The sequence below is a fragment of the Gossypium arboreum genome, chromosome 7 (genome assembly GCF_025698485.1).
Source record: "Gossypium arboreum isolate Shixiya-1 chromosome 7, ASM2569848v2, whole genome shotgun sequence".
Classification (NCBI taxonomy): Eukaryota; Viridiplantae; Streptophyta; class Magnoliopsida; order Malvales; family Malvaceae; genus Gossypium; species Gossypium arboreum.
Window position 1 is genome coordinate 10,126,587 of NC_069076.1, and position 19,638 is coordinate 10,146,224.

Below are 19,638 nucleotides of genomic sequence, written 5' to 3' on the forward strand. Positions count from 1 at the left end.
ACTAGTAAGTAGAGAATATAAACCTCGTGTACCATACCCCAGTGCGATAAGGAAAGACCACACGGACGAACAATTTGGAAAATTCCTTAAATTATTAAAGAATTACATATTAACTTATCGTTTATTGAATCTCTTTCGCAGATGGCAAACGCAGTTAAATTTTTAAAGGAGCTTTTAACAAATAAGCAGAAGTTGGATGATGCATTGTATGTGGAATTAAACACAGTTTGTTCAGCCATTCTACAAAATAAGCTACACAACAAACTGAAAGATCCATGGAGTTTTACGATTCCTTGCTTAATTGGTAGTTTAGCTGTTAACAATGCTTTGGCTAATTTAGGGGCTAGTATTAATTTCATGCCCTATAAAATGTTTACACAAATAGATGTAGAGAAACCCAAATAAACTAGGATGAACATTCAATTGGCAGATAAAATAATTAGATTTCCTAGGGGTATTATTGAAGACGTACTTGTCAAAATTGATAAATTTATATTCCCAATTGCCTTTGTTGTTCTAGACATGGACGAGGATAGTGACGTACCTTTAATTTTAGAAAGGCCCTTTTTAGCAACTGCTAGAACTACCATTGATGTTGGCACAGGTGAATTGATACTTCGTGTAGGTGATGACATGATTAAGCTTCAAGCTCGTGATTTTGCTAATATATCCAGTAATCGAGATGATTGTTTAAATTTTGTTAATTTGAGTAAAGTTGCAACTCAAACTTCTTTGCAGGAATCTCCTAGGACGAACGTAATATTGCCTCATTCTAATCAAAGCAACAAGAATGGAGTGACCCACAAAGAATGAAAGCTTCAGATCTATGAACTAGACGAATGGCGAACACATGTCAAGGAGAAACCAAAAGTACACGATAAATCAAAGCGACACCTCAATAAGCCCAGGGATGAAACAATGCAATTTAAGGTTGGGGATAAAGTATTGTTAGATGACAAGGACCTCCGAATTGTTACTTCAGAGCTTAATACAGACGGAGCAACTCCTTTCACAGTACTGAATGTTTTCCCATATGGTACAGTCGAGGAAAATCATTCTCAATTCGACACTTTTAAGGTAAATATTACTTGACTTAAACTTTATATGGATAATACAATTGATAGTGAGGAGTCTCGACTCTGCGATCCGCTGTAATTATGTGAATGAGAGGTAAGTCGAGCTTAGACTCTAAATAAGCGATCCTCGGGAGGCAACCCGAGCACTAACACCACGAACTAGTTTATTTAAGCTATTTTTAATGTTTTTGTGCAGGTACAGTGGCCCACACGGTTGGGACACACGGGTGTGTCCTTGGCCGTGTGGAAACAGGGCTAAAAATTCCCCAAGTATCGAGCCACATGGCCATGAATTTGATCCACACGGCCGTGCAACATGGCCATGTGAAGCACACGGCCGGGACACACGGGTGTGTCCTAGGCTGTGTGAAAACTGGAGCAAAATTTTCAAATTTAAATAAGTCAAGGAGCCACACGGGCAAGGAACACGGCCTTGTGTTCGGACACACGGGCGTGTGAGGCACCACACAGGTGTGGGAGAAGCGAACAACATCTCATACGGCCATGTGTACCACACGGGACCTCTACACGCGCGTGTCCTTAGGCCGTGTGACGATTAGACATTAAATTTTCGCGATAAACACGGGCTGAACACAATCCACACGGGTGTGTGACACGGGCTTCACACGACCGTGTGCCCTTTTTAAACCCCCAACCCTAACTTCTTCTTCTTCTTATTCTCAAAATTCCTTCCCCCCAACCTTAGCCGTCACAGCCTCCCTCCCCTCACAATCCGGCTACCCTTAGCTTCCCCTTCTTCTTCTTTTTTTCTTTTCCTCCTTCCCCCATCTCTTTCCTCTATTTTCTTTTTCTTTTCAACTTTTCCTCATACCCACAACCCTACCCCACCGCGCACCACACGAATTTACCTGCCACGCCCATGCCTTCCCTAATGCTGCCATACCAGCAAGTAGCACCTCCGTCCAACCCGACCTTCACCCCCACCGCCTCGCCGCCATTCGACCATCACCTCCTCATCGGCATCGGTTACACCTTTTTACCCTTTCTTTTTCTTTATTATAATTATTTATTTATTTATATTAATTAGTATTGGTGTCTCTTTATTTATTTTTGTTATATTATTTTTAATTATTTTCATTAGTATTAATCTTAATAATAAATAATCCTGTTTGTCTTACTATATTAGTTCTAGTCCTTTTTCAAGTTATAATTGAGTAGTATTACTATTCTGTCGTTGTACTATTCCCTGTTTCTATCACTTTTTAGGACTTTGTCTTATAATTTTAGACTTAGTTATTTGGTCCCTTTTTACTTCTTGATTAATGATGACTCAAAACTCTGGTTTTTACATACTTTTAGTCTCTACACATACTGTTTTAGGAGCTAAATTTTCTTTAGGATTATTTGGATTTTATTTCGTGCTACATTATTTATTGATACAGCATTTTATTTTGACAGGTATAACATGACAAACACAAGAGGCATACTGTGCCCCCGCTTCAAAAAAGCGGAAGGGTCCTGGCGCAACCTCCTCGAGCTCTTCGACCGAAGCTCGCCACCCTTTACTTTGGTTCTCGTCAAACCCACGGGAAGACATGTTTCAGCTTCTTCGCATACGACCGATAGGTGTGAGCTGATGTATCAATTGGGCCATTTTGGAGCAGGTCCAAGTTGCTCACCTTGTTCGCTTCCATCTTGATACTACCCCGTGGGATCAGTTCTTTTCAATTATCAAGCCTACCTATTTAGAGTTGACATTGGAATTCTGCACTAGTTTCCACCTACAGCACGTGATGAATACACATGACGAGGCTGGTACTATCGTTTTTAGACTTGGTGGACTTGTCAGGCATATGAGTGTACCCAATGTTTGGAGCTGCTTTGGACCTCTATAAGGAGGAGTTCATGGCTTCAGAGAATTTTCTACAACTTCACTGTCACATACACTATTTGCCATCTTGCTGTTGGACCGACCTTATGGCGAGCACGGTTCCCTATGACACCAGTCGCTCGAAGGTAACATCTCTCCCTCCAGCACTACGCTACATTCATGCCATCTTGGCTCACACTTTGACTGGGAGGAGAGAAAGCACCGGAGTAGTTAGCACCACCGACGCGTACTTCTTATGAAGCATGACGACTGGCCACATATTTTACTTGGCTTATTTTATCGCCCTCGCCTTTCGCCACCAGACGGATCGCCATAAGAGGGGCCTCATTTGCCTTGGTCCTTACGTGACTCGCATCACTCGGCACTTCAGCCTCTTCGACACTCCAGAGATGTCATCAACACTCATATTAGTAGGCCAGATGGCTCCTCAGGGAATATCTAGCATGATCCACATGAGGATGATAGAGCGACACCGTGTATTCAACCCTCCAGTACAGACTCGTTCAGTCTGATGACTAGGATGAGCCGGAGGACATTACTGATGATGTCCCTCCCCCTCACGAGGATCAACCACAGCCTCCACCATCGAGTCACCATCACACTCCTTCTATTGCCAGCTTTCGAGGATTGTCATTCGAGGAGTTCACTAATTTTTGTCAGTACTGTGCTTGGAGGTTCGACAATCATGATGCGAGGTTCGATAGTATCGATGAGACTTTGCGACAGATTCACGAGCACCTCCATATCGCTCCTTCAGTGCCATCGGATCATGACACCGATGGCGAGGACCTTTGAGTCCATCTATTTTATTTTTATTTTTTATTTTTTATTTTTATTTTTATCTTTATTTTCATTTTATCTTTCTTTTATTTATTTTTGAAGACTTATGTTTTTAGATTTTGAACTATGTTTTTCTTAATGGTTATTATCGAGTAAGCCTTAATTCTCTTCCACAGTGGTGTTTATTTTCTTATTAGTAACTCAGAATCATGTCTTCCATTGGTCATATCTACAAATCCAGCCTTCGCTATTCCAAGGATTTTATCCAAAAATTCAGGGCAGTTTCGCTTTTCTCCCTTTCTTTTGATATTATGCTTATATTAATATTATATATCTTTGTACATCGAGGACAATGTACATCTTAATTGTGGAGAGGTTATTTATGTGATTATCAGAAATCCCTGAATTTTTATCTTGTTCTCAAATAATTTTATCATATCAGTATTAGAGTGAATTCTGATTGATTTATGATTTTTATTACGTTTTTGAAGTAAATCATAGGTAACTGTGCATTGATTGTTTAAACTTTAAGACATTAGAGAATCAAGTATGATAAGTTGAAACTTTTGAAAAATAAAATTGCTAGGTTGTTTCCCTGAATTGAGGTATTATCTTGAAGTTTTGAGTTTACAAGGATTGACATCAAATACCTATAATTTTCGTGAGATTTTGAGCCTTTTAGAGCATATATCTTTCTTGCTCATTGATTTTATTGGTTATAAGTGTGTCAACATTGATTTGTTATTCTAGAACTTGCATCGATTATACATGTCGAGACCACACCCTTGATTTGATATACTAAAATGATAAAGGCACTTAGGCTTTAACCTATTTACCCCATAAAAAGCCTACCCTCATAATTAACCCTTAGTGAACCCCTTTGAGCTTAACAAACTATTTTTTTTGAATTTTACCCTAAATTTTAACCCCCATATCATACTTTTTAATTCGTTGAGAATTTTTCCTAATTTATTGAGTCCCTTTTTATTTATATTTGATTTTGTTAATTGCCTAACTATTGTCTTTCTTTTGAATCTTATAATTTTCTCTTATACAATTATTCTTAAAAAAAACCATACATATTGGTAGTAATTCTTTGTTATTGAGCTTAAGTATTTAATTCCATATTCTGAGATGAAGCTCATGTTTATTCAAGTTTTCCAGTTAGGTAATTTATCAAGTTAAACTCGATTCTAACCATTTCTTTTTTAGTCTTTATCCACACCTTATCCCAAAGCCCCATTACAACCCTTCAAAGACCTTTTGATTTGTGTATCATCTCATTTATAGTGGTGGAGATTTGATTTTCATGCAAGCCTATGGTAATAACTTTTCATGTTTGACTAATGAGTGCTTAATCATTGAACCTTAAACACATTGAGTGATTTGAGTGAACTTTTAGTGAGGATGTCAATCAATGTCAATTTGGAATTAAAAATAATTATTTAGACAAAGGGGGATGCCTATAGTTTTATGATTAAAATGATCAACTTTGACTATTTGAAGCTTTAATGTTCTTTTAGTTAAATTTTCAATGAATGATTACTTGTGAATTATTTTGAAACATTATTGATGAGAATTATAAGTTGAGAAGAATTTATTTTGATTATGAGTTGAAGATTTTGCTTGAGGACAAGCAAATGCTTAAGTGTGGGGATATTTGATAAACCGTAATTTATACATATTTTTACCCCATGCTTGGCATATTTATGAATGATTTCTTCTTGGTTTTAGTGAATTCGGTGCTCCTAATCCTTTAATTTCATGTTTTATACTCAGGAGAGCTTAGGATAGCAAAAAGAGCAAGAAACAGGCCAAAAACGAACAAATTGGGCCTAAATCATTGTTTCACACGACCTAGGCACTTCCACACGGGTGCTTCACACTCCCGTGTGTGACACACGGGTAGACCACACGCCCGTGTGTCATGGCTATGTCGACTAAGAACCAACTCAGTATTGCACACGGCCTGAGCACCTTCACACGGGCGTTGCACACGGCCGTGTCTCTGACAAGCCCAAGCCTAGTTCTATTCGAAAAAAGGCACTTTTGAAGGTTTTGAAGCATTCTAAAGCCTATATAAACACCCTAGAAGAGGATTAGAGAGATAGACAGAGTTGGCGGCAGAAAATACTCACGAATAGCCATCGGAATCACCTCGGAGCCAAGATCTACATCAAGACTGAAGATTTCCATCCAATTTCCTAGAAGTTCTTGGGGTTCTTTATGTTTTGTTGTTTTCCAAACTTTGAGATGTTTTCCATTATTATTATGAAGTAAACCCCCTAAATACCTAAAAAAGATGAAACCTAAGACGAATCTTATTACTCTTTGATTTATATGATAAATATTTGTTCTTATTCTTAATTGTGAGTTTTAACCCTTGCTTTAATATTCCAGGATATTAATTCAGGTTCTTGATGTGCTTATCCAGTAGAGCAAAAGTCCCTGTTTAAGAGTAGATCATCCATAATTAAGCAGAGTTGAATGCAATCCTAGAGATAGGACAACATAAATCTATCAGATTAGAGTCAAATCTAATAAAGGAATCCATAGATCAAGTTAATGCGACAATAAGGGTTTTAATTAGAAAGAGATTTCAATTAATCAACCTAGAGTCAGTTGTTTTTAGTCTCGAAAGGGATAATAACATGAATCAGGGATTTCTACGGAATAAGTCAAGTGAATAAATCGTCTAAGTCAAAGGTAATAAGTGAAGTCTAGGTGGATTCTTTCTTGGGTATTGTCTTCTCCATTGGTTTTTTTCTAAAGTATTTTCCAACTTTCATCTCTGTCGTAATCTTAGTTAAATTAGAAAATTAGTTTAGTTTAAAAACATCCTTTAATTCTTAGGCTATATAATAAAAAGATAGTAATTACTAGTACTTTTAGTCCTCGTTGATACGATATTTCCTGTCTCTCCATAACTATACTACTGTTCGATAGGTGCGCTTACGTTAAGTCAAATTTTTAGTTAGTTTCACGATCATCAGCCACTTGACTACATTCATCGCGCTCTCGCACACTACGACCACGTACACCACGAGCACTCATAATATTTATCTACAATTCAGAAATTTAATGTTTAGCTTAAGTTATTAAAAATCCTAAATTTAATATTTAGCAGAAATAACTCAGTCTCTTTTTCGTAAGTAGGAAAGTTTTATTCTACAGTTTCTAAAGTTCAACAACTTTACTACAGTACTAAAGTAAATATAACTAAAGTAACTAAAGTAAAGAGTTTCTTACTTGGATCGGCACCAGAGGCTCAGGTTCACATTTTATAACTAGATATCAAATTTTATCAGAATTTCAAATTCCGAATTAAAATAATTTTCATAAAGGAAAATTTTAAACCCAAAAATGACAGCCCGAGTTTTGCAACTTGACTGTGATACCACTAAATATAACACTCCACACCCAGCCTAGAAGTTATGACCCAAGTGTGAATGTGACATTGATAAATTTTAAAACTTTAACCCTTTGTTCTCGTAACACATCTTATTTTGGAAATCAAATGGTTAGAAAATAATAATTTTTAACTAAACATTTCATGCATTCTTTAGAAAATCTCATACCCGAAAAGACTTATTTTATAGTAAAATCACTTAATCACTTTTTTAGTTTAGCAGTGAAAAATTTATAGAGTTTTAGTTGAAAATTGAATTTCAAGTAGTTAACTCGTATGATTTTGCAGTTTTATGTTAAAAATACCAAAAATCGACGAATAAAACAAAAATTAAAAACAAAGTAAAAATATATTTACAGTCCAAAAGTCTAGAAAGTTAATAACGTAAACTATCATATTTAATTAATCGAGAAAACAATTCGAGCTCCCACGCGTCGTTTGGTCCTAAACTTACTGATTACCAGAAAAGTCGAGAAAATTGGGTGAGCTTACAAGCTCAATGTGTAACACAACCTAAACAAATAGAATGGATACAAATACAAGTACATATGCGGTTTTTGGATACAATCACAAATGCAGTTCCAGAGACAAATACAAATGCAGATATAGATGCAAACACATATCCTACCCCCATTTGCTACACACCATCTCTGTCCTACCAATACACACCAATAGGACTACAAGAGCCCGTTCGACCCCATACTTTTATAAGTGAAACTTATGTCACATTTCAGAATAGTGCAGTCAAACTACTAGAAATAATGCGGTAATCAGCTAGAATCAAATAAGTGTGGTTAAGCCACTGGATTAGATATGTGGTTGATACCAAAAAATAAGTCATATCGGGTTGGCCAGAAATGATGACCCGCCACCCTGAGTTGTTCGACAACGAGGGTGTACTAATATCAATATGTAGTTAAATTGCTAGAACACTTCCTCCATCACATCATTATCCCACCCCAATGCACATATCAGAACGTATTACATACTCAGATGCACATGTGTTATACATGCATTTCATATTAGAACATGTTAACAAAATTATTAGATTACTGATTAAATACGAATATCACATTTTGACATGCTAGCAGTTAATTCACATACATAATCCATATCACATACCATAGCAAAATATCAAATTTAAACAATACGAACCCTACAGAGTGACTAAACACGAATCACACATCAATATGGGCCTAGATAAAATATTCAAAAAAATAGGCCCACACAGCCCAACTGGGCCAGCCTGTGTGGCCCACACGACCTGGCGCACAATCGTGTGGTATCAACAATTCACTTTTTGGCATCACGTTGTTCACTATTTTTTAGGTTTTTTTGTTACACACCTGAATGTTTCTAAACCTCGACGAATGTTTCTAAACCTCGACGTAATAGAACACTTCCAAAACATAAAATTATCATTCAACATGAGCAATTAATGAAGATATACAAAATTCAATGAATCAATCAGCCACAATCGTAATAACAGGCATTAAAAAATCGAAACTCAGTCTTTCGGCATTTGATCACTTACCTAAACAATAACGACAGTCCTACAAATATTCTAAATCGATGGAAAAACGTCGTTCACTCACCAACTTCTTCTAACAGTAAACGAAACAATTAGACCAAAGAATACACTTCTATCAACAAAAATGGTATTCTACAAGAAAACACAAAACCTTACCGAACCACTATACGGCTTAAGAACGGCACCACGGAACAAGAGTAACAACGAAGAATAAAAAGAAAACACAATCAATTAAGAAATTTTTGCGAAAAAGGCAAAGTAAAATCGACACAAAGTTATTTACTGTAACCAAGAGAAAGAGAGAAGAAAGAAATCTGAGAAGGTTTTCCTGAAAGTAATTAACGTGAAAAATAAAATGAGTGCTTTGGGGGAAAATGGAGAGGTGGACGGTTGACTGGGAGAAATTTTTTGGATAATTTTTCAAAAATAAAATCCCACTAAATTCCACCACCACCCATCAAACTTCTAGATTCTGAATTCAACCCAATCTCCACTACATGGGTGACGCACTAGGGAATTAGCAAAAATTATTCCCGTTTACTCACGCAATGATTCAAACATAGGACCAAAGGGTAAACTAAAGCCTTACCACTAAACCAGAGACTCATTCTATTATCAATTGCATGAAATTAATTTTCAAATCAGATATTCAAAGTGCAAGGAAAAAATTTCGAACTCAGAACTTTTCACACATAAGCACAACACTTAACCACTGAACTAAATCACTTCACTTGACAAATTTTTCATAATCTTAACTCAAAATTAAGACGTGACCACTCTTGGTTTCACTAACCCAATTTCTACTAACCCGGTTTTTGAGATGTGACATTGTAGATAAGCTGATGCAAAAACGAGCTCAAATTTAAGTATCACAAATTTGACCGTTGTAATAAATAACAATTCTATTTCGTCCACTTATCTTTGCCAAAAAAAATATTTCACATGTTTAATATAAAATCAAGACGCAAATATTATAAAAAAATTCACATTAACCAAATTCTTGTTTTATATTTGTTCTAACTTAATTCTTCACTTTTGGATGATGCCCAAAAATCGATTATGTATCTAACTATAATTTAGTTTTTATTTAATATCGTTCCGTTTCTGAAAAAAAATACCTGGATCCTCCACCTCATTTTCTTTTTGGGTACAAAGCTGATAAAGTCTTGAGAGAAACATTAATGGGTATAATTGAATTGAATAATAGAAAAAATTAATTTTAATTTATAATTCAAGTTTGATAGAGTATCCTCTTAAAATTTTAAATTGGATTCTCTATAAAAGAAAATCAACATATTTAAATTAATTGAATGAGGCTGGATTGTTTAATTGACATAATATTACAAATTTAAATGTTTGTACTAATTAAATATGAGCCATATTACAACATTAACTAAATCTAATCTAAGATTGGTTTTTTTTTAGAAAGGTTAAGAGTTCTTTCTTTATTCAAGTAAAATTGGAATATATTGTGAGATATGGTGAATATATTTGAGAGCTCTTTTTATTATAGGATTTGATCAAATTAATCTTTCTACTATTAAATGAATAAATTTAATCATTGTATTATTAAAAAAATTAAATAAGATCAAATTGGACTATAATTAATATTTATTATTTAAAAATATCATTTATAGTTTAACAGTTCTATGAATGAAATCTTTTGTATGAAATTTAAATTGTATATAAACAAAATTAATCTATTTAATAATAAATGAATTAATTTAATCTAATTCTTATAATACTATAGGGACCTCCAAAATATTTTATCCTAAATCCTAATAGATTTGAATGAGTCCCGTGACAAAATCAAAGCCTCTTTGTTTGTTGAGTGGAGCCTGTATTTATTGATGTATTGAGATTCAGATATTTATTTAGACCGTCATATTCCCACACACACATCAGAGCCTTTAAGATTTACGGCTACAATACTCGTTCATCATTCATGTCTCTCTCAAAACAGTAACCCCATTCTTCACTTCCGATAAATGAAACCCAATGGAGTATTTAATAATATTAATTATAAATGATGGGGCTTTGTCTTGTGGAATAATGGGTGGTGCTTGCTTCAGCTGTCAGCCTTTCAATTTCATCAATATTATAGCTAAACCAGATTTTGGTGCCATTTATTTCCAGTTTTCTTCTGACCCATTATCTAACTACCTCCTACTTTTTTTTCCTCTTTAGAATAGCTTAAATACTTTGCTTTTCTAAAATTAGAAATATTGACATCTATCGCTATATGCATGTAACTTTTTAATAACATTGGGTAATTTTAAAGATAAGTAGGTAGTTGTCGATTAAGTTTTAACTCAATTAATATGTGTATTGCTGTCAATACAAGAGGACATGAATTCGAGAGCGTTAAAATGCATTATCCTCCTATTTATGGATTGGGGAGGGGCTATGGGTAGTAGATTTAGGCATGTTATATAAAAAAGAATAGATATGATCAGAACCTATAATGAGATTGTTAAAAAAAAAAAGGATAAGTGAGTAATTTTAATGTATATATAAAATGATTTATATTTGTAACAAACTGAATATATTATAGGTATAAATGTTGTTGGAAACTAATATTAATGTAAAACTAAAAAAATATGAGGAGATGTAATTATAAATATTATAAATAGATAAATTAGAAATTTTGTTCCGGGACCAATATGTTATTTATTTAAAAACGTTAGGGCAAAAACGAGTAAATTATAATCTATATTTAGTACAGTTTTAAAATGATCTGCAATTATGTGCTTCACATTTAAATTGTAGACAATTATTTGTATAAGATTTAGGGAAATATACAATTGTTTCATGCAGAATACCTTTTTTACATGAGAAGAAACATGAAGGGTCTTCCTTGCAATTATATCCTCCGCATTAAATCTTAAACTTTAGATATGTAAATATAAACTTGTACTATCCTTTCTTCGGGTGAAAAACGTTTTCTTTCCTTTTTAAAATTGGAGACCGAATTTAAAATAAAACAAAATAAAGGCAGGTTCAATATCAAAGTAAAAATGTTTGAATTTCAAAAAAACAAAATATTATCAATTCAAAAATGTAATAATCATTGTTGAGTGTTTTTGTTGTGTGTCTTTTTAGTGAGGAGAATTGGGTATTTATATGACATGGTTACTGTTCATGAATTTGACGTTTTTGGTAGGCTCCATGCATGTTGACATGTTTGCTATCCTAGACTTAACACGTGTTCGCTGGTCCTGGTATTTACTAGTTTACTCGTTTGTCCTCGTACCTTGTGATTGCGAACACCTAGGGATATGCGAACTGGGCTCGCGAGCTCACCCCACAAGCCTCTTAACGTATCCACTCGGTGAGGTCTAAACTCGGGTCATGGGTCAGTAGCCTAGGTTATATCTGGGTTTTGTGTTGGCAATCGGATATACCATAACAATATAGTCCCCCCTGGTGGTTCTAAGAAAGGTTATAAAGTAGCGCTTCTTAAAACTGACGTTTTAAATTTGAAAGGCTTACCAAACACGTATTGGTCACTGGTGCCTAGCATTCACCTCACCACGTGTACGAGGGGATTATACCCATTCAGATCTAACCGTTCCTTTGTCCTTGGTTATTCGAACTGTTAAAGTATGAGGGTAAAAATTCTTTAAAAATGGGGAGGGTTATGAAGCCCTAAAAATAATTTTTTTAAACATTTTCAACTGTTGCATTCGATAAAAACGTTATCTTTAAGGTAAATTTCTACTAAATTTTCTACTTTGGGTATTCTTTCTTCTTCTGTTATGATCATGGCTAGAAAAGGGAGGCAGTAGTTGCCAGAAAATTCTGAGCTATCCACGCAAAAGCATGTGGTAGGTGTTCCTATCGAGACTAATTTCTACACTTATACTACGAAGATGGAGGAAATGTTTCGAACCCTAGAAGTGCGAAGGATAAATCCCCAATTTCGCGTATGATTTTTCAGTTCCTGTGGGCTCGCATCGTCTGAGCGACACCAACGACAACAGTTTTCTTCTTCCCTTCCACGTAATAGAGGCTGAGTTTCATTTGCCTCTTCACCATTTCTTTTGCCACCTACTTGAAGATTATGAGATCACACCTGTCTAGTTGTCTAGGTTCCCCTGGTGGACCGTGATGACCTATTTTTTCGATTGTTGTCGACGCGATGAGGTACCGTTGCTTACTATTTTCCAAAACCTGTACCAACTGAAGGCCCACAACTGAGGGAGTTCAATAGGTATCTACTACTTTACCCCTTGTAAAGATGTGGAATCTATCATTTCCAACAAGTGCTCTAACTTTCACTTGAATTGGGGGAAGTACATTAGAGTGAAGTGTAAGCTTACCGATGGCTTCGGTTTCCCCATGGAGTGGTCCTTGCCAAGTAAGAACATGCGTTTAACTCAACAGAACATTATGACTAGAGAGGGTTGGGTGCAATTTAAGAGGCTTCGCAAGGGTCACGTTCTAAATTTGGAGGATGCCTAATCTGTAAAGAATATTGTAACCCCTCAAACTGGGCCTAGACATTATGGCCAATATAAGCGATCACATGGACCATGGAAATGGCTAAAACACGAGTTAAAATAATCAGGTCTAACTTTTGGAAATGCGTGCTTAATATTTCCTTTGAACACGATTGTTTTAAAACATAACTTGAGAAGAAATCTTATTTTTAAAAAACATTGCGATGATATTAAAAATTCAAGTTTAATCAAGAGTTTGCGGAAAACAGATTTTATTAAGATAACACTTAAACAATTCATTCATATTAAAACCCATGCAAAAAGTCCAATTGTCCGTGATTTTTTTTTAAATATAAAACATTCATGCCATAGTTTAATGATAAACCACAATTAAAGTCCCAAAATAAAAATTTAAAAGTCCATAAATTCCCAAAAATATAAAATAGTCTATAACCATAAAAATTGTTTATTTCCGAGAGCCTCTCCGGTGGCCAAATCCGAGTCCTAACCACGAGGATTATCTGAAACACATAAGTAATGTGGGTGAGCTTTAAAAGGCTCAGTGTGATATCAATACATAATATATATTTGCATACATATCAAAGTACAATACATCAATCATGACATAATCATAATTCACAAGATCATGGAATATAATACTGATGCTTATGCATAGATATATTGATACATATTTTAATTAACGTACATTTTATAAAATCCTTACCCATCTACGCTACACATCAATATCCAGTTCCCTAGAACTCATCCATCCAAAACACCGTTTGTGGATAAGCCACCACTGAATTACAGATATCCTGCCACTGTTTCCACCTTTCACAAAATCCCACCCCATGCATGTGATATGACGATTTTCACTTATAACACAAATAGATCACTTATACACTTATGCATGTTAAACATGCCCTCATAATCACTTATCACATAATAATCACTTTTAACATGTTTAACATGTTTTTCACAATAGATCATAGATCTTGATTTGCCAAACATATATACACATAAGTAGCACATTTTTAAATCATCACATATAACACATAAGCCATACATCAAATATCATGTGTAATATCCCTAAACCGGGTCTAGTAGTTTTGAGTATATTTTTTGGGTTCCGAGTGTGAATTTAGGAATTTATCGGGTCAATAGTAATTTTTAATTTAATTTAGGAGGTCAATTTAATCTAAAATTGATTAAACAATAATCAAAAAATAAAAATATTTTTGGAAAATTAATTTTAAAGTAGTTAAATAATTATTAGTGAAAATAATTATTTTGGGTTGAAAAAGAATTTTAAAATATTTTTTATTGGGGGTTAATTTGAGTTAAATTTAAATATTAATTAAATTTAATTTAATTATAAAATAAGGTAAATTTTGGAGTATTTATTTGGCAAATAAACCTTTAAATTTGGAATTTTGGAGTGAAATGATCAATTGAAAAAGTAAGGGAAATGAAAGAGTGGCCATTGGCAAAATTCCCAATTTTTAAATTTTTTGGGGATTGTTTCAATTTTAAACACAATGCATCTAGGCTACTTTTCACACCATTTACATTAGATTCGAGAGTTATAAAGTTCATTTTCTTTGCATAGTTTTAAAGATTTATCGTCAGAGAATAGATTCAACAAATTTTTTTATCAAAATACTCTCTCTTTTCACCCAAAATTATTCACAAAAGTACCCAAAAATATTTTGAAAATTCTCAAGATTCTTGAATCAAGATTTTCAATCAAAGGATTTAGAACGAATCAAAGCTAATTATTATTGCTAAACTTATTTTTATGATGATTAGAAGCATATTTACATGATTTGAGTGATAATCACATAATTTTTTTATCAATGTCATCTTTTTCAAAAGCTTAAAGTACTTTAATGGTGGATTTTAAATTTTAAGAGGAAATCCACAAATGAATAGATGTTCCAACTTATATTAGAAGGTTTTTTTTATCTTATTTATCAAGATTAAACATGTTTTGTAAGGTAATTTAAAGAATTCTTCATGAACTGATTTTCTGGATTTTTGTAAAATTGATTTAAATATGAAATTGATGCTTAGTATATGTTTATTTGGTCTAGTATTGATGTTTGGAAGTGATCAGGAGGGTTGGAGTGATCGATTTTGTGAGGAATTGAGTTTTCGACTTGATGGTACAAATTCGGCAAAGTAACTTTGAGTGAGAATTTTGTGTAGCCTAGTTGATGAAAATTTGTGTTTATTATATCTTTTGAAAGGTGGTAACATTTATTTTATCTTTGTTGAAGCTCCAAATCTTGAAGAGGATCGAGCTAATCAAAATTGAAGCTTGGATTTGCTTGGTTGATCACTTGGTTGCGGTTGAGTTAGGTGTGTGGTGAGTGTTATTAAAAGGTGATTTGGTAAATTGACCTTCATTTATGCTTAATTGGATGATTAATTACTGATCGCAAATATTTAATTGAGTTTTGGTTGGTTAATTTTGCAAGATTATTGATATATGTTTAAGTGATGAATTTTTTGTTAATTGTTGGTAAGTGAGCATCTAGTGATTTTATGTGCTTGATTTGATTGATTATAATGGTGAACTAAGCAAGTATGCTGGAGTTTTTGGTTCATGGTATGTTGATATTTCAATTGATAAATGAACATTGATAATAGGTAATTGGTATGCTAGATTTAATTTGATGTTAAAATGGTTATGTTACATGATTCACATATGCATTTTGGCACTTTAAATTGAGCACATTATTGACTGAAATTACAATATGATTGATTGATTATATTGGCATTATATCATGGTGGATCTATTGGATATAGTTGGCATGCCATAAGATTTGTGAGTACTTACCATACTGATATGTTATTTGTGAGTAATGAGGCTCTAGGTAGACTGATCTGGAGTAGATAAGGGAGTGTTAAGCTTGTGTCTCCACTCAACGGGACTAATTTGAGGCAATATAAGGGAGCATGTGGCCTTGGCCCACTCAATCCAGGACTAGTTCTGATTCTGAGTCGGAGTAAGGAGATCTATTTATCTGATGTATGATCACCCGATTAAGCCATGATTTTATATGCCAATATAAATGTATGAATTGTTATATGCTAAATTGATGACTATATGCCATGATTAATTATGATTTTTGATACATGGTTGAGTATCTGACATTGAATTATTATGGATTGATATTGTGGCTGAAAATTTGTATTTGATTGGTTTTGATTTAAGCATGATTTGGGTGCTAATTTACTTGTCATTTTATTAACATTTACTGAGCTTTTTAAGCCCATACCCTCACATTCGTGAAGTTAACCGACAGGACTAAGAAGCTGAAGAGCCGAGCAAGAAAGTTCCAAGATATTAAATCTTAATAGAGATTTAGTTACATGTTTTAGATATGTTAATCGGGCATTGTGGAACTTCTGGGACTTAGTTTAATTTTGGTTGTAATTGGACTTGGACATTGGACATTTTTAATTTTGGATGGCTTTATCATATCATATATGCATGTTTGAGTTTGAATATTAAATAATTTATGGTGTATTGTTACTTGATAACACAGTGATTGATAACATGGTGTGTGAGGCATGATTGATAACCGTTATTTAAATGAAGCTTCCATAGAGTGGTTTACTAGCGACTAAGGTACGCCACTTGTTTGATTGATTCGGTGTTTGTTATGCAAGAAATTGATTGCCTAATTTTATATAATTGAGGCTTAATTGATGTCAATAAATTCAATTGAAGGTGTATGTATATGTATGTTAATTAATCGTAGTTAAATCGGGCTTAATTGGCCATTAAATATGCAATATCGGGTTTTAAAACGAGTTTTTTACAAAAATAGGTGCAGTGATTTTTACACGAGTGTGTGGGTAAGTGACACAAGTGTGTGGAGACAAGAGCTATCACACATGGGCGTATGGAATTTCCACACGGACATGTGCAATCAACCCACAAGTTTTTCACGACTCAAACACGATCGATTAATGACACACGGTTTGGGGGACACAACTGTATAGGCTTTTGGGGGGTTTGAATTTGTCTCTTTAAATTGGTATTCTAATTTGTTTAAGGTGCAATTTAGTCCTAAAAATTGATTAGTCTAATTAGAGCCTTGGATGATAAGGAAACTTGGTAAAATTTTAGGATTAGTCTCGTAATGGGTAAATTTTGATAGAAATGCACTTAATTTATAATTCAGAATAGGTCATGATAGTTTGTCTTTGTTACAATTTAGTCCCTAATAATAAAACTTGAATTAGACATGGTAAACGAACTCAAATTAAGCTGAAACTTTTGGGCTTGAATAATTTTAACTAAAAGAAGGCCAGTAAACATTTAAATCTAAAATCAGGTTAGTTTCACCATAGGTGGTAAAATGACGAAAATTCCTTTATGTTAAATTACCTAGGAAAAGTTTAAAATTGGCTCATAATTTGTTTTTAAATTAATAAATAACTAATAATTAGATAAGATTGAGGTTTTATAAGGCTTGGGGTGTGTCTTGGGTGGTCGTTAGTCAGAGAGTTACTTAGGTGGCTAATGTAACACTTCAAATTTGAGTCAATTCGTCCTAGTCGGGTTTGGGGTGTCACATCATGAGCATAAGATCTACACAATTATCATAACCACAATCATAAGCATATAACTTGCCATGTAAATCATAGATCCACTTTCTTAGAACACCTACTTAGTATCCATCTTGATAAGTTATACAACTCTTCATAAATATTTAGTATATTCATATATTTCAATACAATTAATTTGTTAATAGTAAAATATCGATGTCAAACAAACAAATAATATCGATCCATACCTTAGATTGAAGATCTAAATAGCTTCAACCTTTATTTATGGTTTCACTCAATATATCTCGAAAGACGATTTATCACATAAGTAACATGTATTAGTGTGGATCTTTGAAAATGTTTTGTCACTTAAGAGATCTATCACTAGTAGTCTTAACATCACTTACCCCACGATCTAAGACTCTCGAAAAGAGGATTTTTTTTACGAAATTAGAGGTTTTCCATACAATTATTGTTCAGTCCTTCAAAGTGATACAAATAAGTATTAGTAATATAGTTCATAAATAAATAACAATAACAAAATACCACTATGATTCATGGCACTATACCATTCGGCCCTATAAAGGAATAATTAAGAGAAGGGTTTTTACGACCCAAAATAATATTTACTGATACTTGATTAATTCGAATCGATCAATAAATCATAAAGGAGTGATGTCAGAAAATTGAGTAATATAGAAAAGATCATTACAATGAAAGAATAAGTTTGATTAAAACAAAATGAGAATCGACACAAGGAGAGGAAAAGAAAAAGAAAAGGAGGATCTTTTTTTACCATCGGCAGCGGTGGTGGCTCGACAACGATTCGACGATGGAGGAGTTATAAGGTTTGGCTAAAAAGAGGGAAGAAAGGAGTAGGAGAAAGAAAATTAAATAAAAATGGAGGAAGAGGATTTATGGTGGTGCACGACGGTGACAACAACAGTGCTTATGGCGACGATGGGAGGAGGGAGATAAAAAGAGTGGAAGAGCAACGGCCACGAGAGGTGGTGATCGGTGGAAGGAAGTTTAGGTCATGGTGGAAGAAGAAAAAGATTAGGAAGATGGTGGTGGTTGTTTGTAAAAGGAGAGAAAATGGTGAGAAAAGAAAATGAAAAATGAAAGAAAGTGACAGGGAAATGGGGTATGAACGACAATGCAAGGGATGAGGGGTTGGTCAACCATGACTAGGTTCAATGTATCATGCAACAAGGTAAGAGGTGAGGTTATGGAAAGGGAGGGGGACATGGAGTAAAAAGGGAATCAAGTACCCCCTAACTATGGTAAGTTTGACCTTCAAATGGAGGAAACAAATCTTCCTTATTATGGTGCAATAGGTGGACGGCAATGCTCATTAAGCATGAAAAAAATTGTCAAAAAAATTTAAATGCAAGAGTGTGAACAATGAGGGTTAAACCTTTGACCACCATGATAGCTAAGTAACCACTAAACCACTAGGCAATTAATTCCCTTATTCTCAATCATGCGCACAAAATAAATAAAATATATGGGATGTTACAAATGTATTTCTGTTCTGTTTGGAAAACTTTAGCCTCAATGGATGGAGACTAGGTGATAATAATGAAGTAATTGATGCTGCTAGGGTAGAGGTTCACTTGGCCATATAGGGCCAAACATGATCTCGGACTGATGTTGTTAAGATATAAAGAAGAATCAAGAAATTACTTCTATAGTTATTGTAAAATGAGGCATCATCCTTGGTTCCACTGCTTTTGGCACATGTGGAAAGTGGTGAAACCCTAACTTACTTACTGCTACTACTAATCTTATAATTATTGGTGGTGCAGGCACAGCTCGGGACACTGAAGACAGTTCGAAAGAGTCTACTAGTTTGCCGTGGGAATTCAACGAATACATGGACGTGCAAGCTTTTATGTTGGATATGCGCAAGAAGCGCAGGACTAGCATGGGGACTGCTAATGTTGTGGTAAGCAGCAAGGAGGAGGAACACAATGCAATATTAG